Source organism: Barbus barbus (genome assembly GCF_936440315.1).
Source record: "Barbus barbus genome assembly, chromosome: 27".
In the NCBI taxonomy this organism is placed as follows: Eukaryota; Metazoa; Chordata; class Actinopteri; order Cypriniformes; family Cyprinidae; genus Barbus; species Barbus barbus.
Window position 1 is genome coordinate 26,700,676 of NC_136755.1, and position 25,753 is coordinate 26,726,428.

The 25,753-nt window shown below is 37.4% G+C and overlaps 1 pseudogene across 1 annotated transcript in view; it reads right to left on the minus strand.

Annotated features, from left to right (window-relative positions):
* LOC306847470 (trafficking protein particle complex subunit 9-like) overlaps positions 1-25,753 on the minus strand; it is a 226,550-nt pseudogene that overhangs the window by 54,451 nt on the left and 146,346 nt on the right. The window contains exons 14-15 of the transcript in view: positions 17,861-17,936; positions 10,858-10,957 (exon numbers count right to left, since the gene is read on the minus strand). The product of the transcript in view is annotated as a trafficking protein particle complex subunit 9-like (transcript). The remainder of the gene's footprint in view (positions 1-10,857; positions 10,958-17,860; positions 17,937-25,753) is intronic.

Consider the following 25,753-nt stretch of genomic DNA (forward strand, 5'->3'; position numbering starts at 1 on the left):
CAGATGCCCAGGCTGACAGATGGCAGAGCGGCCTGGCTTTAGCGCACTCACTGGGGAAAGTCATGTGTACGCAGCCCTCACAGCTCGATCCACAACCGCAACTGTCACTCCGGCTCTACAACTTCCAGCTGGTGGCCTTAATGCCACCCCTGTCCCAGAATTCCCTCTTCTGCTGACTCGACAGCCATGCTAATAAACCTCTCCCTGATTCTCGAAGTTAGTTTCCACCGACTCTAATTATGCCTGGAAAGTGTCACTGGAAAAATGCTATAAAAACATATTTACCCACCAGCGTTGGCTATTTTCAGCTCTTGTGCGAGTGGCTTGATCAGTAGCTTGCCATGCTAAGGCGTTGAAGATGTGACTATGATGTCTCCCTGCTGAGATGCACAAATCAAAGGGGTGGGGGGGGGGGGGTCTGGAGCCGTCCGTCACTTTGATGGGTGGGTGCTGTGCAGACTGATTGGTGCTGTGCAGACTGATTTATCTGCTTGTTTTCCTTCACTGTTACCCAGGCAGTGTCCATCAGAACAGAGCGAGAGCAAAGTAGCTGAAGGACTATTTCTGGAGCCGTTCTGTCGCCTCGGAGTGTGATTTACAGATGAACCTCTGATACAGACGCAGTAGAGGGCTGGATGTGTTAAGCACATGGTGATGAGGTGTCCTAACCCCGGAAAGATGCTTACACCGCTGTCTGCAGACAAAGAGACAGCGCTAGTGTTTAAAAGAGTCGCCGTGTGTCAGAGAAACTTTGGGTAACTAATTTGGGTCATAATTCTTACAGCTTTGTCAAAGCATTTTAATGCACAGAAAACCAGTATCCATTCAAGTCATCCTTGCCGTCGTTATGCATATGGCATATATGATTCACACTTCTATATCGAGGCTAAACACGTCAGAAAAAAACAAACATCAGAGAAAAGAAACACCAGAAACAATAACTCAGAAAGGATAATTCACGCTAACATCCTTTTTTTAGGGTTTGTTTCTGTATCATGCTGATGCAAGGCCGGTCCTGAGTTTTAATCATTTATAATTCTGTTTCAAAACATATTAAGCTGCCTGCATAGGCAGCTGTCTTCTAAGGCAGCATATAATCATTATGAAAATTTATAGGGGAGTAATTTAAACAATGTACATAGCTTTCTATTTCACATAAATGCTGTTCTTTTGAACTTTCTTTGAGAAAATGTATCGTAATTTTGACAAAAATATTAAGCAGCACAACTGTTTTCAACACTGATATTAATAATAGCAAGAAATGTTTCTTGCAATGAAAATGATTTCTGAAAGATCATGCAACACTGAAGACTAGATTAATGATGCTGAAAATTCAGCTTTACATAACTTAATATATTCAAATAGAAAACAGTTTAACCATTATTTTTTTTCACTGAGGTTTCTGCAATGCACTCTGGGATTCTGCCTTTGAACATCCTAGGTAGGCAGCACACTAAGCAATAAAGAGCTGAAACAATGGATGCTACACGATGAAATACAGTTATTAAATATCTATCAGAAATGATTGGCAACAGGTGGATTAATCATATAAAGTCGTGATTTAATTCACTTTGCAAAATGAACAAATCGCATGCACAGCTATTGTTCAGGTGATTTGTGTTTTATACACAAGTTTTCATAATTCGTACAGAGCTGTCTAAATCATTTATGATGCACGTTTCATAAATATGCTGAAACGTGGCTGATGATGTCATAATACTGAATCATAACAGATTCAGAATCAACTCCGATTATGAATCAGATTCAACTCGCAAAACAAATGCAACATTTGAATCAATCATAGACTGCTTCACTTTCACAAGGTGGTTTATAAGTGTGTTTCCCTCATTCTCTGTATCTTTCTCTCGCTCTCTAAACCTCATATTAAACACTTTGTTTTTTCTCTCGCATTCTAAATGAAACAGCCTCTCCATTGATTTCCTAGGAGGAAACAACAGTCTCCCCTGAGGCTGCTTTTTCATCCTTAAAAGACAAATTACCTGACATTTCTAAACTTAACACCGTTGTGTGTGCGGTTACAGACCTCTGGTATCATTCTTATTTGTTTTTAATGTGCTTTGTAAGTGTATATGTCCTGATTTGTGTGTCCTCAACAGACCCTCAAATCACAGAAAAGAACCCTCTGAACTGTTTCTGATTACTGCATGTTCAATCATTCATTTCATTCAGATACTATTCTGAATATAATATAGAATTATTCTACAATTCAAAAGTCCACCCAGATCATTCAATGCAACTAAACTGTAAAAATGGCTCATTTAAAAACCATTAGCTCATTAACACATGACCCGCCCACATTCATACCTTCATACACCTCTCAAAAGTCAGCAATCTGAATGCTACTATGTAGATTCTGGCCAATCACAACAGATTTCATTTACGTCTTAAAAGCTATAGTGTGATGCAAACATAGATTGCATTTGTTTATTTCTCTGCCGAGTTTAAATGCCAGGGAAGATTTGCTTGTTTGACCTCTGATCTGTGTGATTAGTGGACACCGACACATCCCAACATCATTCTCCAGAGATCCAGGTCCTAAATGCTAACCCTTTCTCACTGTAAACACAAGCGCAGCTGTCGGCCTCGCTGTCGGAGCAAAGTAAACAGTAAAATGCCCACCTGGAGGAGGTTTAACATCATTTGGATCTGTAATAACTGTAAAGCTTTTAAAGTACCGTTTGGAAAGATCAATAGTATCATCACTGGAGCCTACCACATACTTAAGGCCATGATTGTACTGTTTAAAGCTGTAAGTGAGGTGGAGAGAGATTGATGATAACTTGTCTGAGCACACCTACAGACCGCCCACTGACTGCCTCATAAATGCAGGGCACAACAGTGAACGCCCAGATTTTCAGCAGCCTTAGCGCCAAAACTCTCTCCAATTAATTTTCTCCACAGGGATTTCAAACACTTTTATGAAATATACAAAAACAACCAATTGTCATCAAAACAAAAAAGAGGTAAAAATACTAAAAGTACAGCAAATAGTATAGAAATATAATATAGAAATATAGATTACTATATAATAATGAATGGATGGATATAAAAGAGGAGTCCAAAAATACAGTCTAATGCACTGTGTTAATGTGATGGACTTTTGCTGTATTGACTTTTACAAGTGTTTCTGAATTATTGCATTATGTAGCTGAAGGAAATGACTGTATGTTTGGGTTTACTGTTACAAAAGATTTCTATTTTGAATAAATGCTGTTCTTTAAACTTGTTATTCATAAAAGAATCCTGAAAAAAAGTACTGCAGCTTCCAAAAACAAAAAAACAAAGCAGCACAATTGTCTCTAGCGTTGATATTAAATCAGCGTATAAGAATGATTTCTGAAGGATCATGTGACACTGTAATGGCGGATGAAAATTCAGCTTTGCATGACCGGAATAAATTAGGAGACGTGGATTAGAAAAGGAATGACAACACACATACTGACTGGAAGAGTATCAGGATCACAAGGCAAATGTCAGGTGTGTTTAGACGTGTGGGTAAAACAGGTGACCATGCTTGACCAAACACTGGAGCCCTTCTAATGTCAGAGGTACTGCCCAGTGGGAGAGAGATGCGTCTGATTGGTGCTGACAGCGGTCCGTCACTCATAGGGTGCAGGGTTAATGCAGAAGAGCAGGGAGGAGGGAAAGTCAAGTGCTCCACAGTGAGTCTGACTGTTGCTATGTGACAGCAAGAGCTCATTTAAGCTTTTCAGCAAGTGCTGAATCTTATTTTTAGAAAGATGACACACACATACTCTCACACTGTATGTCATTACATACAACTATTTCTCTCTCTGTCTATTTCAACTATACACACTATCATGAGGTACTGGACATATTCATTTATATGTCTGTGCATGAAGTAATACATCATTAAAGCATTTCTGAAATAATTTCTCAATTATTAAACTGTATGCATAACTCATTCTGCACAAGCAACCACATAGAAACAAAAAAACAAAACCCCTGAACACCCCAGCAACCTCATAGCAACACACACAACATTCTGATAACTGCAAAGCAACATGCCATCCACTCTCCAACAGTGTGTGTGTGTGTGTGTGTGTGTGTGGAGATATTTGTTCAGGATTTATTCTGTAGTCAAGACAAGAACATTGGAAATTTGAAATCTAGCTAGATAAAATAATAGAGAACGAAAGAACGACGGATGGCTGGATGGATAGATAGATAGATAGAAACAATTAATGAGGACAAAAAGGAGAGACAGACAGAAGGACAGACAAATCCACAGATAAAACGATTCATAGATAGATAGATAAAACAATAGATTAAATTCAGACGATCCCAAATAATAGCAAAAATCTTCATTATCTCTTATTCTCACTGTTGGTATGGATAAACTTTTTTCCTGCTCCTATGTTCAGAGGAATGTTCTTTAGCCTCTTAGTTAGCACTAGCACCGGCTCCACTCCGCTCCCCCAGCACCCTGCCGTCTGAGTAAACGTTCATCTTTCCATTTGATGGAAGTCCTTCATTCCAGACATGTATAGATGATGGCTCGTCACTCTAGCTATGGAAATAAAATTACATCGCCTCTTCCATCTTTCAGTCGCCTACGTTTCCAAGCCCTCCCTATCTTATTGGTGGATTCTTTTCACATGAAAAAGATTTATGATTAAACAGCCCATATCTCCACTAAGCAAATTTGACTATCAGTCTTCCTAGCACTTCCTCATGAAATATTCACCTTAAGTTACTTAGCAGAAATCACAGCTAAGCGTATTGCTTAAAAAAAAAAAAAAGAGCAGAGAGGACGGAGGTCTCAGACACTCCTTTGCTCTGATTGAGTGTCCTGTCCTGTTTTAAGTGGCATGGCTAATTGCATCGAAAACAAATTTGAGAACTGCCAGCTGGGTTCACATTCTCCTGTCAGTCATTTGGGAAGATTATTACGATGACAATAATTATTTTATGCCCATTTAATACCTGCGCTTTTTTCTCTCCTCTGCCTCATCTTTGTTCTCTCACCCAGACTCATCCATTCTGGTTTTGTTGGATATAAAGGGTCGTTCTGGTTTTTGGAACCAGACTCATCGTTTGTCTCTGGTAATTTGCTTAGGAAGTTAGGGTATCTTCGTCAAAAATAATGAAGGAATAAGAGATACGGGAAATGAGAGTCGGAAAACTCTCTGTAGAAGCTTGTAAAGTCTGACAACACACAAAAATCTCACCCCAGCTCAACCATTAAACGCTTGTGTTGTTCTTTTTTTTGTCCAAAAGACCTGAGCTCAAAGAAGCAGTCCAGAGGAGCTACAACAGCTGTTTTTTAAACGTCAAAACAGAATCTATACAGAGAGTTGTTGTGCATCTTTTGTGAACATTTTAAGATGCCCCTGTTTATGCATTTCTAACACAATGTAAAAAGGTCTCAACACACCTGCATCTCAATTTGTACTCTATCCATCCTATACAATTTACTTTTACTACTTGCACACCATCCTATATTTTTCAGTGATTACATTTGCTAAGATCAAATTCTAAATAATGACTATTATATTTTAGAGCATTACTAGAACACTGTAAAAAATTTTTTGTAAAATTTACGGTAAAAAACTCGCAGCTGTGGTTGCCAGAATTCTACCGTAAAAATACGGTAGCAACGTTTTAGGTTTTACGGTTTTAACTTAAATTTACAGTTAAATACCGTAATTTCTTTAACTGATATAATCTTAATATACCAACCTATTAAAGTACTGAAATCTGTTTTGTTCCTTTAAAATACACTGATATCCACCAAATGCAGGTGATGATGAGAAAGTCACATGATGAGCCAAAGTCCATCACAAGCAACTTTTAAACAATAGCATATATAGAAGGTGCACAGTGTCATTCACACAAGCACTAAACACCATCATGGTGAGACTCATTAAACTGAAATATGCTATAAACATTAATTTAACAACATTAGATGTAACATACAACCCTAATAAACATAACTGATAAGAAAAAACTAAGAAGAAACATAGTTATTTCAAAGAAAAAACGTCAAATTCAAACAGAATTTGAAATGGAACGCAGGGAATTCTGGGAACGTCAGTTTACGGTTTTTCCCTGTAAATTTTACAGGAACTTTCCGTTAACCATGTAACAGGTTTTTACCGTAGCATTTTCACAGTTTTTTACCGTTAAAATCAGGATCATTTTTTACAGTGAACAATGACTTTTCCAAGCCTGGAAATCAAAATTATTGATCATTTATCTTCTCACTGCAGACAAAAAAAACAAACATAATAATAATACAAATATAATTAATAAAATACATATAAAAACAATCAAATAAAATATAACTAATTCATATAAAATAAAATAGATAACTAAACAAAACAAATAATAAAATAAAATGAAATAAAGATACGGAGGGACAGGAGAAGAACTCTAGGATGGGTATCAGTTGACTAAATTTTGTGTTGTTCTTCCATTACGTTGGTTGCCTTCTGGTTTAGAAGCTTTAATCACCACCTGCTGAGAGCAAATAAGGCCTCCGCAGCGTAATTATCATGTATGTACGTCTGCACAGACGACCTAATGATTTCACACACCAGTGAGCAGAAACCCTTTCACTCAAAAGACCTGCTGACCACACTAATACAGACGTGCAATACGACTCTATTGAAGTCTGCTACACACGGGGCACAGTCAAACAATGGGAGTGCACGATTGGACAGGGACCTATTGTTACATCACAATGGATGAAGGATTGCAGAGATGCTGATTGGATGAGACATGTCACTGATTATCAGATAGAGAAATGCAATAACGGCTTCCCATTTAAAAACATCAGAAAGGAACAAGCTGTACTGAATGAGCTACTTTTTTAATCCTACAGCTCAAAAGAGCTTGTTTAGGAATTGTACAGCGTGAAAAAAATGTGATAATTCTGTGCCACGCCAACAGAATAGAACTACAAGGATCAAACACACCTGTATTGTGTTGAGCCAGATTAGCTGTTCCCCTCAAGTACACACACATTTACAAGCATTTATTAACATTATAAAGTGTACACAAAGTTGCTGGTAGCATCTAATTTTGTCAAAATTATGTCAAAACCGTAGGAGAATGCAGTCGAAATGCAGTACACTGCAGTCATATACAAATACCATGAACTCAAACTCATTTGTGAAAAGGATGTAGATTTAAATGTGAACATCATTAATCCTTGACTGCACACTCTGACCTTTCTCAAGAAAGAAAGAAAGAAAGAAAGAGAAGCACATATTCAACCAATGAAACACATGACAGGTCACACAGCAGCCAATGACATGCAGGACATAGCACATATCAGCTAATGAAATGCAGGACGGGTCACACACCAGCTAATGAAACATGTTGTAGCACACAGCAACCAATGAAATACAGGATTGTGCGCATAGCAACCAATGAAATTAAGACAGGTCACACAGCAGCCAATGAAACGTAGGATGCAGCACACAGCAACCAATGAAACGCAAGACAGGGAATGAGCTACACAAAAAAGTGGGTAATAATAATAATGCATAATGTGTTTATAGACCATTTTAGCAAATACATATTTATTTATTTTTATAAATGTCAAAATATTTAGTTTAAGTGGAAATCTATTCACCACTTCTAATTGCCATTTTGCCTTCACTAATTAATTTTAAATGGTCCTGCATTGTGAACTCAAATATTTAAAGGCACAAATATTCCATGTAGATGCTCAATTAGTATGAGCTTATAAAATATGATGAATAATTATAAAAGAATTAGCAAAACGCATGTGTCGTAAAATATTTAGTGTCAACTACCCAAATACAGAGCAGCCAATGACCTCTAGGATAGTGCAGCCTAGAGTAATAGTAATCTATAGGAGCCCATGAGTGTCTGCACACTCCACAATCTGCTGATTTCTTAGGAACTGTGTAACAAACAAGCATCCAAACATTTACAGGTACAGACACACACAGAGGCATAAATCAGCAGCTGAAACGGACGGTGCCGTGCAAATGAACAGAACCATCTGAATCCTGTCCGGTTCCCATGGCAACGCAGAATGCCGCAGAGTACCTGTCTTTACCTACAGCAAATAGATTCAAATCCAGAAATACAGCTCTAACACACTAATCGACACTCTCGCTGTGCTGATGAGATTCCAAAAGTATTCAACACTAAAGGCATCAAGCTTTTACAAAGCATTAAACATCCTGAAGCTCGCTGATTAAAGTGTTTCAGGGCTTTTATTAGTGGCTCTTTGAAAATAATACATGCTCTTACTTGACACAATGCCATCAAGCACTCATCATGATTTAACAAATAATTAAGATAATCTATCCATCCACCCATCCAAAAATAAGCTTGAGGTCCTGTTCCTCATTGCTTTCTGCCTCTATCCTATTTAACAAAGACAAAAAATAAATAATAATAAATAGATAAATATTTAATAAAATAATTAATAAAAAAAAAACTATAAAGTGCAATATTTATTATATTTAATCAGAAACAATTGGATCCAAGGCCTAAAACCATTGGTAAAAATACTTTTGTAATTTGTAATACTTTTCATTATAAATTATAATACATAAGGAGTGGAGGAATTGTTTTGGGAATAAATAAATAAATAGAGTGAGAGACCGATTTGAGTAAAAAGTCAAATCAAATTTTGTTTATAAATGATGATGATGAAAGTTTTTATTTTTTTTAAGAGGATAGGCATTTATCTGTCAGGAACAATAGACTATGGATTGTTATTATCATCTCTGTCACATCAGTGTGATTTTACAGCTGTGATGACTATGATTATCAGGACTATGATTTATTAATGCAGTTATAGCAAGACTGTCTGATCTGAGTTCAGAGGGGTTGAGATTTAAATAAATGAAAGAATTAGAGAACCATAACCATATGAGCCACAGCAAAGTTCTAGAAACAGCAGGCTTTAAAAGTTTGACAAAGTTTTTGTCTTTACTTTTTAATAATACACCATCTAAAATGCAATGACCTATGCAAAGGTCTACTCGTAATATATGTCAATTTAAGACAAGCGACGTATCAGCCTTCAGAGCAGATTAATTTAGTTCAAACAGCACTGTGGAGTTTTTAACCGCAGATCTCAATGTATATGAGAGTTTCTGGACTGGAAGACAAGCAGGTGCAGAAAGAGCTGTCAGACTTTCTGAAGATCAGATGGGCTTTAAATCAAGAGTCCTGCAGTGTTCATATCTCTGATAAATGCATGAGAGAGGGACTTCTGATAGGTCCATTAAAGTATTAAAGAGCGCTGACCGTATTTAATAGCTAAATAAATGCCGCTGCTGATGGGAAAGAATTTTAATGGCTCTTCTGCTGCTCTTGTGTGTTTGAGCGTCTCTGATATTACTATATGCGTGTGTGCAGGGTTCAGAAATAACACTCAATAAAAACCAAATGCAAGTAAAAACTGGCTTTAACCTTTATATAAACTGCAACATAATGCATGGTTTAAATTGTGTTTAGTAACAAGTTTTGCTTAATGATCGTGCGAAGAGTTATTAATGGCTGGTGACCCCCAGACAACGAGAAGAAAAGTGAAGAGGCACGACTGCAGATCCAGAAGCAGAGAGGGTGCTTACACATAAATATAGACACAAGTTTGAGCTTTGATCTCTGAGTGCCATCGAGAGACAGACAGAGAAAGAACGGGTTACATCACACATACTGTCACAGAGGAACCTACCGATGATCCAGGCCAAGACATGCCGCTCCAACTCTCAGACAACTCCCACGATGCTTTGCAAAGAATCCACACAGTGATCACACACACACTTTTCACTTTCCAATCTAACTCAGTTTTAACACAAAAGAAAGGACTGGAAACATTGGCTCTGCATCTGCCTAAACATCTAGATAAAAACGTTATAACCTGTCTACCTTAATATACTCATTTATTATCAGCGTTGGAACTGTTGTGCTGCTTAGTTTTTTATTCATGTTCATATATTACTTAAAAAAATGAAAAGAAAGAAAAAATGTACTAATCCCAAACTTTTGAATAGTAGTGTATAATGTAACACAAAATTTCTATTTTGAATAAACACTGTCCTTTTTAACGTTTTTATTTATCAAAGAATCCCGGGGGGGGGGGGGGGGGGGGGGGCTATCATAGGTCCCCCCAAAAATGTGTATAAATATACACCATTTCACTTGTTTTAATTATTTTTCATACATATGTACATACATATAATACTCATTTTCTATCTTTTATTTTTTACCAAATTAGGTAAGGTGCAAATGTGTTCACTACTGAGGTTACTGCCCCAGTGACAAGCTGAAGTACCTTTCTTACTGTGTTTCATGTGATAACTGCCTGTTAAGAATTTTATTTGTTATATATTAAAACAAGTTGTGACCATGACATCAAATCAGCTTGTGATAGCATAAAAACTGCATTAAATTACACTAAAATATGTTCTCAAAAGTAGTTTTTTGGTGGAAAAGTGGAAAGTGGTCATTCACATATATGGCTTCAAAAAAAATTAAAATTAAAAAGAGAATAAACATTTTTCGAGAAACATTTTAAAAAAATCACTTTAAAAAGCAGCTCTAATGAAAACCGTAAAACATGTCCATCTTATGCATGCCTTATGCCTACATAGACCAACAATTATAAAACAGCACAAAGAACACAAAAACCTTGTCCTGCACGAACGGCCTCCAACACACACGGTGAGGGACATTTCTCCTTGATTACAAATGCAAATAAGAAACACGAACAGAGACCAATCCTACATCCACCTCCGGAGACAAATAACCTCTGAGTCTGAATATATTTGAATATCTGTATTCATGAAGCCGGGGACAGAGAGAGGAGAGTGTTCTTACCCCACTGTAGAGGAGCCAGCTGCAGATGTTCTAGTATGAGCTGGTTGAGGACGCCCTCCACGCTGGCCTCTCCGTGACGCTGAAGGGACGAGTGCACATTTGGTCAAGGAAAACGTGTCCTATCGGTATCACCCAAAACTGCTATACTGAAAACCGATGCACATTTGATCAGAATGTCCTATGATTCTCTACCCTACTGACCTTTATCATGTTTTTCCCGCAAGCGTTCAGAACAATAATGCCACTAAGAAAGGCAGAACAGGCCTCTGGTTCCATGGCAACCCATCTGATAACACTTGTTTTATTGCTCAAAGGAATGCGGGCAGAGCAACTCACTTCATTTCCCCTTAGGAAAAAGACATTATGCCATAAAAATTGACTCTTCTCTAATTAATTCATAGAAAAACCTTTCTTTAAATGAACAAGCATATATTACTTTTCTTGTATATGTTTTTGTGCATTGTATACTGTTTTATGCATGCTTATGATAGATCACTAGTTAATATCACTTTAGCTGTACCATGTTTAGTCTCTATCAATTCGTCTTCGGATGATCTAATCGAGTGTGAACATTACATGTTGATACCTATGCAACATATTAGTGTCCTAAGAATCTTTAGTAGTTTGTGCATTAAACAAGGCGAATTACCTATGCAAATTACCATGTTCAGAGACAAAGAGTCATAAAACTTTCCCTCCAAAAATTCAGGACTCCATTGGCGATTTGACACCCCAGAGGTGTGACCTCTATAGCAGATAAAGCTCTCACATCAGTGACGCCCCTGCAGTCTGCGGTTCTGTTAGATCCTAAGAGGATGAGGAGGATGTGAGCTAGAACTCTTCTGGACCCTTAAGTTTTTGTGTCAGGCCTTACGGCCTTGACTTTCCATTCAACCAAGAATCCTCAGATCTCAGCAGATCTCGTTCTTAGCTCTTTTTCCCTTTCTATCTTTTGGAGTTCATCACCCTTCAAACCTGGAAGAACTTGAAGAACTCCAACACCACCAAACCTTCAGGACCAGCCGGACACTCGTTCAACGACCAAAGGCATTGCAAGTATCGTACATTTAACTAAACGAAACAGAGGTTTAGTATAAACTATAGACCCCATTATAAATGGCGCTGATGGTTTTATTCAGGTGGTTAACTGACTCTTTTCATAGCTTCATTCTCTGGTTTCCTGATGGTTTCATCCTTCAACTCTCATTTGCCCATTCCCCATGTATGAGTGATTGTTTGTTTGTTTGTTAGACTAGTTCGCGTTAGTGTTTAGTTAATAAAAGTTGTGTGCACAAATTACATGAATTTCTGGTTCTGCCTTGCAAATTAAATGTCTCTTTACGATTTTGACCCTCGCTACATGCTCTAATGCATTAATAGGAAAGTATTTTCTGTGGTCAAGGAAATATCCTTTCTTAGAGTTGATATAAACTTGCACTGAATGTTCGCTGGACGGATAGATCAGTTGATGGCAATTTAATTCTGCTACAGTTATTACTGTCAGCCGATATAAATAATTGTAATTAATCATAATTAATTGTATTTATTTATATACAATTCCCTTTTGAGCTTATAATTTGCTACAATGGGCTATCTCATTTAGGCTATTGCATAGTGAATGCCAGCAAGCAGGAATAATGCTCAGAATGCTTGTGGACTAAACATCTCCGACGACGTTCATCTCTATGGATTGATTTTTTCCAGTTACAAGAAAAGGTAGGATATGGATTTAATTGCGAACTGTTATAGGCTACTGATTTTATGATTGATCATGCTACATGCTACGGCATTTGAGTCCACACCACAGACTGTAAAAAAAAAAGTCCACACACGTCCAACTAGGAGTGACAGTCTGGTGTATAATCTGCATTTAAAAAAAAAAAAAAAATCTTTAAAAGTTATTCACGTTTACGTATTGCTGCCAAGGTATTTAGTCTTTACAGTGCTTTGTTATATGGAGGTGTTTGGTAGATCGCGACCTTATTCGTTTGTAGTTTAATGCGGCAGACGTTAATGGACAGTAAAAAATAAAGGCAGAACATAACTCGTATAACTCCAAGCCGTAACCCTACCTTCATTTTGACGTGCAGTTAAAGTTAGAACGCCGTAACGCAATTTGAGTGTTCCAAACAAAGTGAAAGAGCCGTAACTGGTGTTATACAGTGTTCTGCCTTGGTGTCTCTGGGGCTTTTCGACGTTACGGTTGAGACCATCCATTATTTTCTCAGAAAAACACTGAAATTGACTCAAGATACTCATGCACATGATAAAGGATGTCTTGAATGTCCCAAAAATATCAATATCTCATTTTCGACCAAAATCGAAGTTACGGTCTTTTGCCTTTGCATGGCAGTATAGACGGCAACATTTTATCGTGATGTTTTTATCAGCTGTTTGGACTCTCATTCTGACGGCACCCATTCACTGCAGAGGGTCCATTGGTAAGCAAGTGATGTAATGCTACATTTTTATTCAGATGAAGGAACAAACACATCTACATCTTGGATGGCCTGAGGGAGACAAATAAAAAGGATTCACATGACACGAACGCTAGTAAGTGACCTCACGTTTCAGTAATTATTGACAGACTATGCAGAGACATCCCTCTTTATAATATATCCATATTTGTGTTTATGGTTGGTTGACTGGAATGATGGCATCTCTGACCCGCAGGCTCAGTATGAACTTGGGCAGGCCAGCTCTGAACACAAACCTATCTGTTACTGTTCCCATCTTTCTCTTCATATCATTGTGAATTTACCCGTCCAAGAACGCCTATGTTTCTACACATCCAATCAGTCATGCTGATGCCATGCACATCGCCGCTTGGGACTTTATCTCTTGTTTATTATTTTGTAAGTGTCATTGAACCTCCACAGTGGCAAGCGACTCGTGAAGAGAACAAGTGCTTGAGATCATGGGGGCGTTTAAACGCTATTAAAATGAGGGACGTTCAGAGCTCGTGTCAGGGTGTCAGTCTCCTGAAATAAACAGGAGATGATGAACACCACTGGATGATGCGTAAGAAACCTGAGCTTCTGATTGGCCGCTGGGATTTTGGCAATTTGGTGGATAGAAGCCTAAAGCCATTTTCATAACTACACCATAGATTTCTAAGGATTTCAGCATAAATCAAATTACTAAATTCAAATCTGAGCCCTAAACTACATGTAAAATATTATTTATTTAACTTTTTTTGTTTTTTTCAGTTGAAGACATGTCAATATGTGCCCAAAGGGAGGTTCTCTCAGATTCACTTCTTAGGACAAATTTGTCCTCAAACTATAGCTAAGTACATGTAATGTGCACACACACACACACAAGCGCCATAAGTTTGAGCCATATGTCAGTGCATCAAGCTCAGTGTAAACCTGAAGTGTCTCCTCCAGTATGTCCAGCTGTTAGAAACAGATGCTGTCAAACGGTCATCCTCACAGCTGGGACACACAAAATATCCGTAACACATTACATCACCTATATACTGTACTCCAAAGCCAAAGCTCCAACAACGTAGAACAGCAACAGACAGCTATGACTAAAATCTGATTGGATGAGCTTACAGTCAAAGGGGTCATATGATGCGATTTCAAGTTTTCCTTTCTCTTTGGAGTGTTACAAGCTGTTCATGCATAGATAAGATCCCTGAAGCTGCTAAGACTAAAGTCTTAAACTCAAAGAGATATTCTTTATAAAAGTTAAGACTCTGCCACGCCTCCTAAAACGGCTCATTCAAACACGCCCCCACATGTCTACGTCACGATGTGGGGAGATTTTCATAATACCGCGCAAATGTTTACACAATGAAAGAGGGCGTGATTTTTATTATCGCTGTAGTATTGTTGTTGCTGCCGGCGACATGTCGTGGAGACGCTGTGTTTCGTTGTGAAAGTGAAAGTACTTAAGGGCTTCCAAAAGAGGACAAAAATAGAAATCAGTGGTTAAGTTGCATTTACAACACTGTTCCAGAGGAAATAAGCGAGTGTGTGCAGTGCATTTTACAGAGGACTAGTTCCTGAATCTGGCAGGAGAGTAGCCTTCAATGCAGGCTTGCACAAATGCTGTTTCTATAAAGTGGGGCAATTCCAACTTTGCAAAGATAGTCTGGCGCTTCCGACAGCCTGTAAGTACGTTTCTGCTACTAACGATTCAAACGCCAGTTTTGAGCTGTGTAGAGTAGTGCTTGTTTGTTGTTTCTCCGATCACAAATGCAGACATGGTAATGTTTACGCGGCGCGATGCAACACAATGCGTAAAAAGACAGTATAAGTCATTATAATCAGTAATTATGTCCCCACTGGATGCAACAAATGCTTCGATTGTAATGGGTTTTATTGTTTTAGTCTCGTCGGCGTTAGGAAACGCCATCACAATACGGTGAGGGGCTTAACATTTCCATCACATGCTTGAAGTGTCCGGTCAATCACAACGCACTGGATAGCTGGCCAATCAGAGAACGCCTCGCTTCTCAGAACAATGAGCTTTGTAAAAATCGACGCGTTTCAGAAAGGCGGAGCATAGAGGAGCAACAATGTACAATATGTGGAAAATAATGTGTTTTTTGAACTTTAAACCACATAAACACATTGCATTACACCAAATACACAAAATATTGTTCTTTTTAGCAACGTCATATGACCCCTTTAAGGCACTAATGCTGTCTAACTAAGGTGAATTCAACACAGACTGACATGGCTTATTGTTCATTATAAAACTGAAAGTTTTAAGTTTCAATAAACAACAATTTAAAACCATTTTTTTCTGTATGAATGATGACAAAATAAAATAAAATAAAATAAAATGGTCCTAAAATACAAAAATAACAATATAAGAGAGTAAAATAAAATTACTTTTTTTTTTCTATTACTTTTTAAAATAATCATCCCACTGTTAGGCTAATGAACTATATTACTTACAATATATAGCCAAATAACTGTTTATTATTTATTAATTTGCTAATAAAATTGTATGTTTAATCATAATTATTATTATATTATTTAAATATGAAATATCTGTATAGTTTATCATACTTTGCTTCCACCATGCAAGGGTATTCTAGAGAGTTTCTAGGTAAAATAAAATTAGTGATCAAACTCCATCGCACACCTGCAAGTAATAGGTGCGTAGGACAAAGGACCAACCAGGTGGATCGCCTCAACAGACAAACAATTCCCGCACACTATCGTAACTTGCAAAAAAGTAATATTTATTAATTAACACAACGTTTCGGTCACACGACCTTCATCAGGAGTCTCTCATCAGGAATTGTTTGTCTGTTTAGGTAAAATAAAATAAAATCAGCCTATGTTTAGGCTAATGAAATATACAGATAACTGTTTATTATAGTCTTTACTAGGGTGGCACGGTACACAGATGTCACGGTTTGGTACGTACCTCGGTTCGGGGGTCACGGTTCGATACAATTTCAGAACAACAGGAAAAAAAAAGAAATCTACTGTGCTCTGCTTCTTTTCATTTATTTTGAACACAGTAGTGCAAATTACAATTTTTTCCACCTAGATGTGAAAATACTAACTATTATTACATGTTATATATATATAAAATCTGTTGTGTTTTCATTGTGAGTGTACACAAACAAAAGCAGACCTTTATACAGTGATTATTAATAAGACAATAAGTGTTTAAAGTTGATTCTGCTGGTATAAGGAAACAGTTGAAGGGAACAGTTTGGATTTGTGCCGAATGAGAGAGGTAGGATACACGAGCACAAAGCTCCATTTCGTAAACAGTTGAGTGCGCAAGCCTTTAAAGTATACTTCTTTGTAAGTCTATGTGAGAGACGCGTTCAGAATCAGCACATGGTCATTGTCTAGTGGGATTTGTTTTCAAGTGCGCAACTCATGGTTAAGGCTAGAGGGGATACGTATGGCGCTACATGGCATTCGTTGTTCTTCTGCTGGTGGTTATCAAACAGCGTTGCATTACTGTGGGCGCCCCATTCTGGATTGGGGGTGAAATGCTTGTATTCGTCGTAAGGCCTCATGCACCGAACGGAGATGTCTGTACCGTGAGGGTTCGGTACGAATACATGTACCGTGCTACCCCTAGTCTTGACAGTACATTTAATTCTGTAAACATCTGTATAATTTATCATATTGTTGATGATACCATTTTAGACCTACTTTGGAATAATATGTATTGTAAAAACTACTAAAAAGGGAAATAACTAAATATTATATATTATGCATAAGACACTGTAATCATTTTACAGTAAAAAATATATAAAAATACAATATGCCAGGCAAGACCAAACCAAGCTCATTGGAAATATGTGTTTCAGATGGTATTTCTGCTGCACCGATATCTTACACTTTACTGCAAGTTTCATGGCAGTTTCAAAGTGAAATGTCCAGTGAGTGGCGTTAAAATGTGTGTTCAATACGTGACCCTGACACATTTTAATTACGCTGGTACAGACACATATTGCGACGGTTCAGAATTCAAATGTCCAGTATCGGCAAAAGCAAACCTACTGAGTTAGAAAGCCCATACACGTATGAAGCTGTATGTGTGATACTAACATTCAAAGGTATCAATTTTCAAATGTCACAGCATGTAAAATTGTTTAGAACAACATTGTGCAATGAACTGTGCGAAATAAGGCTTTCTTAATCAAAACGCTGGCGCTGTAAATCATACTAAACAAAAGTTGTCAGTTTTACTGCCTCTAGTGTTCATTTCAACTGGAAACTGCAACGATTCATATGAATAGGTAGTTTTTTTGTGTTTAGCAGAAATGTAGATAGAAGCATGTTTTTTCAATGAGCTTGTGCAGGGCAAGACTGTGTGTTTCAGTGATTTTACCATGATTAAGGTATTGTCTTAATAATTGAATGCCCTTAAAAACACTGCTTTTATTAAGTTGAGTTTCTCAAATTACTTTCTCAGTTTCACTGTAGTATCAAGAAGAACAAGTTAGGGGTAGTGTTATCAAGACAGCTGGCTTTAGTAAAGGATATGATGGTCCAGTGGATGCCCAGTGTACTGTAGCCAGTCGCAGTGCATCATGGTCTGTCACGGGCATGCTGTCAAAATCAAACTTATCCACCTGAATGGCCATCCTGCACAGACACAGAAGCACACAAAGGTCAAGTGAAGTGCTGTCCTTCAGATCCACAGGAAATATCCATTTGTTTCACAGAGGATGACATGCTCAGAAATAAATCCTTCAAACAACAGATTTCGTTTGTATACACAATGTTCAGGAACCGACAACAAAATCCATCATCATAAAAGGCTTGTCAGAAACAGTACACAAAAAATGCCAAGGACATGTGCACAAGCTCACAAAACCACTTCAGGCTCATATAAACGGCAATAAAATATCCTTGACATTTCAATGTTCTGCGTTATCAGCGAGCTGAGAGAAAGACAAAGCGGGAGAGACAGAAAGAGCGATAGAGGGATGGATTAATGAAGGAGATAAGACCCTCTGGGGGGCTGTTGGGAGATACTCTTAGGCCTAGAGTCATATCGCAGCATCTTTGGAGAAGAGAAAATCTACAGATACCAGACAGAAAATATGCTAAGATGAAAGCTGTGACCTTACAAAAGAGCACAACATTAGTCGTTTGAGCGTGTAGCATGGAAATGATAAGGAATACAGTTAGAATGCAAAATAATACAATACGGTTTTACATATTTTTGAAGAACACACGAGAGGTGCTCACATGTGCAAAACGCAACAGCAATCTAGGGAGTTCCAGAGGGTTAATAGAGTGTTGCTAAGTGTAGGATATCAGAGACTGAATCAGTCAAAGTGAAGATGCGATCAGAACATTGAAACCTGAGGAGCTGGAATGCAGAGAGGCCTCAAAGCTGTAACAGGACAACGCCATAAATCGGATTCCTGGCTCCTAACTAGCAAGCCTCTTTCACGAAACAGCTTGCAACACTGAGACAAAAGAACACTTATTGATAATTCCAATTCAAGAAGGAGACTATCAAATTTGCTGCAAGTAATCAAGACTGATGATCACATGTAAGCCTGTGATAGAAGATAACTCTCTCTTGGGCGGGTATCCACACATAGAAGACAGACCGAATTTTGTCTAAAGAACATGTCTTCGTTCTCCTTAGAACTACACAAGGACTTTATTTTCCATATGCACATAAAATCATCCTAAAAGGACATTTTTATGCAGAACCCCATATTATGTTTGTAAACCACATATCATGTTTAATCAAATAATATGTATGTCTTTTAATCATTATTGAATACTGATGGATTCAAAGGCTTGTTTAGTATGTATGAGTGTGAAAATTCATACTTTAAATGTTTCTTCCAATCAATTCTTTGTCAAATGCATCATAGTCTTGTTATTAGAAATCATGGACAAGAGTATACTTTGCAAGGGCCTGTAAAATTCGGACCATGTGACTGATAACAAGCTGATTTATGATGTAAAGAACACCCCTAGCTAAGATAATAGCCTATCTAATTGCTCAAGACATCCAGATGGGACGGTCTGAAAGCCGAGTTTAAAACTCTTGTCCTGCTTTCTCCTCCCTCTCTCTTGCCGCGCTCTCTTTACGCTCTCTTGCTGCGCTCTCTTACACTTGCCTTACACTCTCTCTCTCTCTCTCTCTCTTCTTCTCTTCTGGCCCACGTGCCATAATGAGAAGGAAAACAACTTAGTCTCGTTACATCCTTTTAATTTTATTCTTTTACTTTAGTTTCTTTTCTTTCCGTGGAGTTTCGTGTTCTAATGTAAGTTTGCTACAAAGTCCAGCTCCGACTGCACTCGCTTCAAACTTCGACCAGACCAACTCCGCATCCTCAGCCAACGCCCAAGACGTCACTTCAAAGACTACTGAACTCTCAACCAATCAGACACTTCGGGAAACCCCCTGTCTGCAATGACAACCCCGTAACACAGGCAGAGCAAGCAAGTAACGCCTCCAAGTTCTGAATTGGTGACTTTAATATAAATCTTAGCCTCATTGAGAAACTCAAAGCGAGGGTTAATAAGTGATTGAAGGTTGTTCAGGTCTATGCAATTGAACATATTGCTATAAACTTGGAATTTCACATTTTCATTCTCTTAAACTCATCCTTTCCTCACGTTCTCTCTTTCTGTAACGTGTGAATGTGTGAATGCTTGTGTTCATGTGTTAGATGAGTTTATGTCTTAGGTTTATATAAATAAAATCGGACTTATATTGAAAAGAGAAGTATCTTGTGTTTTCTGCTCACAAGTTAATGTCTTAATCTGCCGATCTAGTTACAATGCTGTTTAATAGTGTTTTCACTATATTTTGGATTTTAATATCCGGTACGGAGTTTGTTATATGACTCGTTCAGTGAATCGCCGTAACACTGATTCTGTTCAAATCCCTGTAAAATCATAAATGATTCCCTTTGAGCTAAATTAAACTATTTCTTTAAATTACATATTAATATTATATGTATTACGCTTACATAAGTGACTGATAAAGGCTTCTGGGTGGTTTTTAATTGCTGGCACTTGTTAACAGAGGCCACATTAAAATGTCTATAGCTGTATTATAAATTAAATAAATAAACAAACAAGCACACACACACACACACACACACACACAGATAGATCGATAGATCATATTCATGCCATGTGTTTAGGATAGATCATAGATCATATTCATGCCATGTGTTTAGGAGAGAAAAAGAAATGGACTTTACTGACTGATATTTTCTTTTCTTCTCTGAGCACATTATTAAGGCATGTGACTTGCGAATAGAGATTTTGTAAAACTACAAGAGTAATAGTGAAGCTTGGCTGAGCAAACAGCGCTAATGGAGAGATCTGACTGCACACACATCCTTCCTTCATTCATCCATCCAGTCCACAGAAGACAACAGGCCGAGATCCCTGCAGACACTGATACATAATTCATCACACACGCATTAAGGAAAACACAAACAGTCTGTGGCGTTCTGGCCGGCGTGCAGGACGGAATAATTATGTCCCCCGCTCTTCTTGAGGCTGGACTCCTGACACTGAAGCATCAGATAGCAGCAGATGAAACACGGCATCAGTGAAGCTCCATCTACTGCTTCCTCTAAACTCTCCTGCCTGCCTGCTTGCTTGCTTTTGTTTTTTTATATGTTTGTTTGTCACTTTGACATTATTCATTTATCTTTGTCATTCTTTAGGTTTATTTTAGTTGCCTGTTCTTTTCATTATTTCGTTCTGCCAGTGTTTTATTCATTCACTTGTTTGTTTTCATTTAGTCAATCTTATCCTCCAGATCTGTTTCGTTTCATTTGTTTGTTCTTTTGTTCGGTCTCCGGCGTGGGAGGCGGGCGCTCTTAACAAGGAGGCTAAAGGCCACGGCCTCTAGCGTCAGTCGCTAGAGTGCCACTTGAGATCAGGGAGTGAGGTTTAACCTGCACAGCACTTACCCGCTGGCCTCTGCTACACTCACCCCCCTAAACCTCACTCCCATCCGGGTCACGGCACCAAATGTAACCGGTTCTACTTCGCCTCGCTCCGAGCGGGATTCGAACCGCGGTCTCCGGCGTGGGAGGCGGGCGCTCTAACGAGGAGGCTAAAGGCCACGGCCTCTAGCGTCAGTCGCTTTCCTCTGCTACACTTCCATCCATCATTTTTAACTCTTCATTCCGTCCATCCTTTTCTCTGTTCTTCCATCATTCATTCCTTCTTTCTATATTTCCTTCCTCTGTACTTCTACCTTCCATCTGTCCTTTGTTGTTCTTTTCATCATTCCTCTTTCTATTCTACCTTCCATCCTTCCTCTTTCTCATCTTCCTTCCTACCATTATTCCTTCATTTCTTCCTCTCTGTTCTCTTCTTATATTCCCTTTAGTTCGTCATTCCTTCCTTTTCTTTCTTTCTTCTTTTTGTTCTGTCTTCTTTCCTTTTTTCATTCCTCCTCCCTAGTCTTTTTAGTTCCCTCCTCTCTGTTTGTTGTCAGTCATGATGTTTAGTCAGCTGATGCTTATGAGATGAGAGGTTAATGTCAGGGAAGAGGCTGCAGGTGTCTTGAGCTTGACACTGATGGACGTGTCAGTAAATGTGATCTGATTCACGTGTAAACTGATCCTGTAAAACAACACACAGGTGAAAGGAGAAGCTGAGACATGATAATGCAGCGTCTGAGATGTGATCTGCTAAACATGAACAGCGCTCAGAAAAACTCACAGAAATGAGAAGAGAGATTTGAGATGTGAGGCACATCTCACAACAGAGAACGAGAGAGAGAAAGATCCTCTTATAGACACTCCAATGAGAAATCTCAATTCAGCAGTTACTATTTTGGCAATAAACCAAATTTAAACTGGTGAATTTAAAGATGCTTCTTCTCAGAGAAAGTTTTATCATGAAAACCGCCTGTCAGTTAAAAGCTAATGTTTCAGTTAGCATACAGAGCACACTGTCAGCAGGCCAATTAAAACACTGCTACTAAAAATGTTAAACTTAAAAAAAAATAAAAAAATAAACTAGTCAATCTCACTAACCAATTAGTCAGTTGGATGTCAAGTGAACCAGCCAACCAGTGTGACTCATGCCTAAAGCTAATGTTCCACAGAATTGTAATGTAAAATTATATTTCAAATGACACTTTGCATAACTAAAATGAAATTTGTATTTAGGACAATTACAATGTTTTTTTCTAAACAATATGACCTGATTTTTTTAACCTAATATACAAAGATGGTTTTTGTTTAACATGTGTCCATCTTATTATAATATGAAGAATAATACAGCATTTTAATGCAGTTTTTTTTCTAAATGTTTCATAATCGATGTACACAATATGCAAAGGTAAAACCACACAACACACATGTGCAGGTGCAAAGAAACAAACACACAAATCCCTGTTCTTCATCATTAGCTGTCAGTATCAATGCATCTGGACTCGGTCAGACAGAGGGTGTTATCATTCTATGCATGAGCACTACAAAGGAAAAAACAAAAATTAGAGAGAGAGAGAAGACAAAGCACGACTGAAACAGACCTCTAATGGTTGAAGGACAAAAATCACACACACACACACACACACACACACACAGAAAGGAAAAAGTATAATCCTACGCTTGAAAATAGCTAGAATTAAATAAATGGTAAAGACATGCAATCCTGTGCGACACATGAGCCATTTATATGCAATTACAGCAGTACATCGATTTCAGTTTCATCAATTTTCAATATATATTGAATAAACATTTGATCTATCTATTCATTATATATATTCAGCAAGAGAAAGATACAGATATAGCATTTATGCGATAAAGGCATTTTGCTGCAGTTGGAAAGTGTCACTGACTGTCTGTTCAGAGAGGAGAGCGAGAGAGAGAGGGTTATATTTAGCTCACACACGTGTTCTCTCCCGTGACTCCAGCAGCAGAAACACTGAGCTATTAATAGAGCGCCTCCCCGTAACCTGCGGTTACCGGCAGACACAGCATCACTGCGCCACAGCAGCGCCGCATCACCCCACCCAGCATTTCAACATCACATTAACTCACTGTGTCATTGAAATTGAAATTATAATTTTATACATTCAAAACGACACAATCTCTCAGATTATCCCACAGAAAAGATGGCAGGTTATTAAATCCCTCCGTCTGCAAGAGTCCATTCTCACAAATTCAAAATTATATGTGTACGTTTCTCAACATTCTAATAGTGATGTGCATAAAAAAAAAATTATTTTTAATTGTGATAATATAACTTTTTTTTTTTTTTAAATATTAATTTCTTAAAAATTATCATTTTAAAAACTATATCGTCTTTATATTTTTATTATTTAATTTAAAAATAGCTATAGACATCCAGGAATGGACGCTGCAGAGCCAGCTATTCATTCATTCATTCATATATTATAGTTTTAGATAATATTACACCCAAATACTCAACATTTTTGTCCCTTGTTTTGTCTGTCATCTTGAATTTCTTTTTCACAGAGCTTGCTGCAGATTCTGGAATTGCAATCTCTGTGATGAATGCACGCAATGGCCTAAACAAGGTTTCTTAGTAGGCAGCATAATTGTACTTACTTTGCTGTCTGTTGGATTTATTTTCCACGATGCCTTTAAATATTGGCTATATAGACATATAGAGGTTTTGAAACAGAGTTACAGTGGAAAGATTCGGTCGCATCTTGAGACTCCGGGAAAGGGAAATATGCAGTATGCACACACACACACACACACACAAAGTAAAAAGGGAAAAGTGGCCATTCATCATGGAGGAAGCACTTAGAGGCTTGTTGCTACAGCAACAAGCTTTTGTTTGAATTATGTGGGTAATGAAGAAGTTGAGCGTAGTTTGTCACACCAACACACACACACACTTCACAACAGAAGTGGAAAGAGTGCAAAAACCCAAAATGCACAATGTGTCACAAATTCAGTGCCCTTAATGTGGTGTGTGTGTGTGAATGAGTGACTGTCAGTTCAAACAAGCATGCACACGTATGATGTCATCACAAACACACTCACTGTGACTGTCATGAAGGAGCCTGCTGGTTTTTCTAACACAATCATTTTGTGTTACCAGAGCTCCACAGCTAATTTTTTTTTTTTTAGGTGAAAGAAATACATAAATGAAGAAAAAAGCCAACATTTTAAATGCCATGGATGGATGAATATTAATGCACTAGTTTGTAGAAGGGGTCAAAATGATTATGTTCACCAGAGATTTGGAGCCAAATAACTGACTTTAGAAAACTGGCAGCATCATTATATTATTTTAACACAGAAATTGGTCCATAAGTAGAATCTGTTGACTTCAGCCATCCATTTTGCATTATATGCCAATATAATAATAAAAAGGAAAAAGTACTTCTCATTTTTTTCCCCCAAAGTCTCCATGCCTGTAACTTAAGATGCATTAAAGATATCTTAATATCACTTCAAAATCATTTTTTTAAGGCCCTATATCATTCAATTAGAAATATCTAAGGATCTCAATGTGGTTTCCATGAAAATCCACAAATTGTTAAATTGTACACAAACTCAGAGCATTTAAATATGCTTGATCATTACATATAAAAAATTAAATAAAAAATTAAAACATTGATAACATTAACTTCATACTGTTTCATTTATAATTGCTCAAACTAAAAAACACACTCGTGCTTCTTATTAAAGATCAGAACATTAAAATCTATTCATTCTAACAAAAACTAATTTCTCAGATCATAATCCAACATCTAATATTAGATCAAATCTAATTAAAATGAATACCTTAAAAAGCTAAGTGAACAAATAACATATTCATTTACTTATTTAATAAATAATGATATCTAGATATCACAAAACTAATTTGGCAAGAGAGATGTAAGTACTGCACTAGATTACAGAATAATATTACTTTACAGGAGATAATCTGAAATATAATTAGGACTATTAGTTTTATTTCTCATTAAGTCTTGGTTATTGTTTCTCCCTGACTTGAGGACAACTTATATATATATATATATATATATATATATATATATATATATATATATATATAATGGCACATCATATCCTACTCTCTTCAAACCTTCAGACAAATCTGCCCAATTAAAGCTCGTATTAGAGTCAGCTGACTGAACACAGACAGGCTTGACTTCAACCAGTCCAGCTCAATAAGAACTTATTAAAAGTTTATGAACTTTATGACCCGAGTTAGTTATTTGCTCAAATATGCTGGCATATAAAAATGTGCAGTAAAAAACAGGAACAATATTTGGGAATTGGGAGATAAAATAATAATAATGTCTTTATAATAATATTTTTTTATTCTTATTTTTTCCAAAACAAAATAATTTAATCTCCCTATATGCTTGATCTATATTTTGTTTATGTTTGTTTATACTGATGTAAAAATATAGATGGAAAAGCTGAGATCAAAGGTTTATGGTTTATCGACTGCTGAAAAGTACAAAA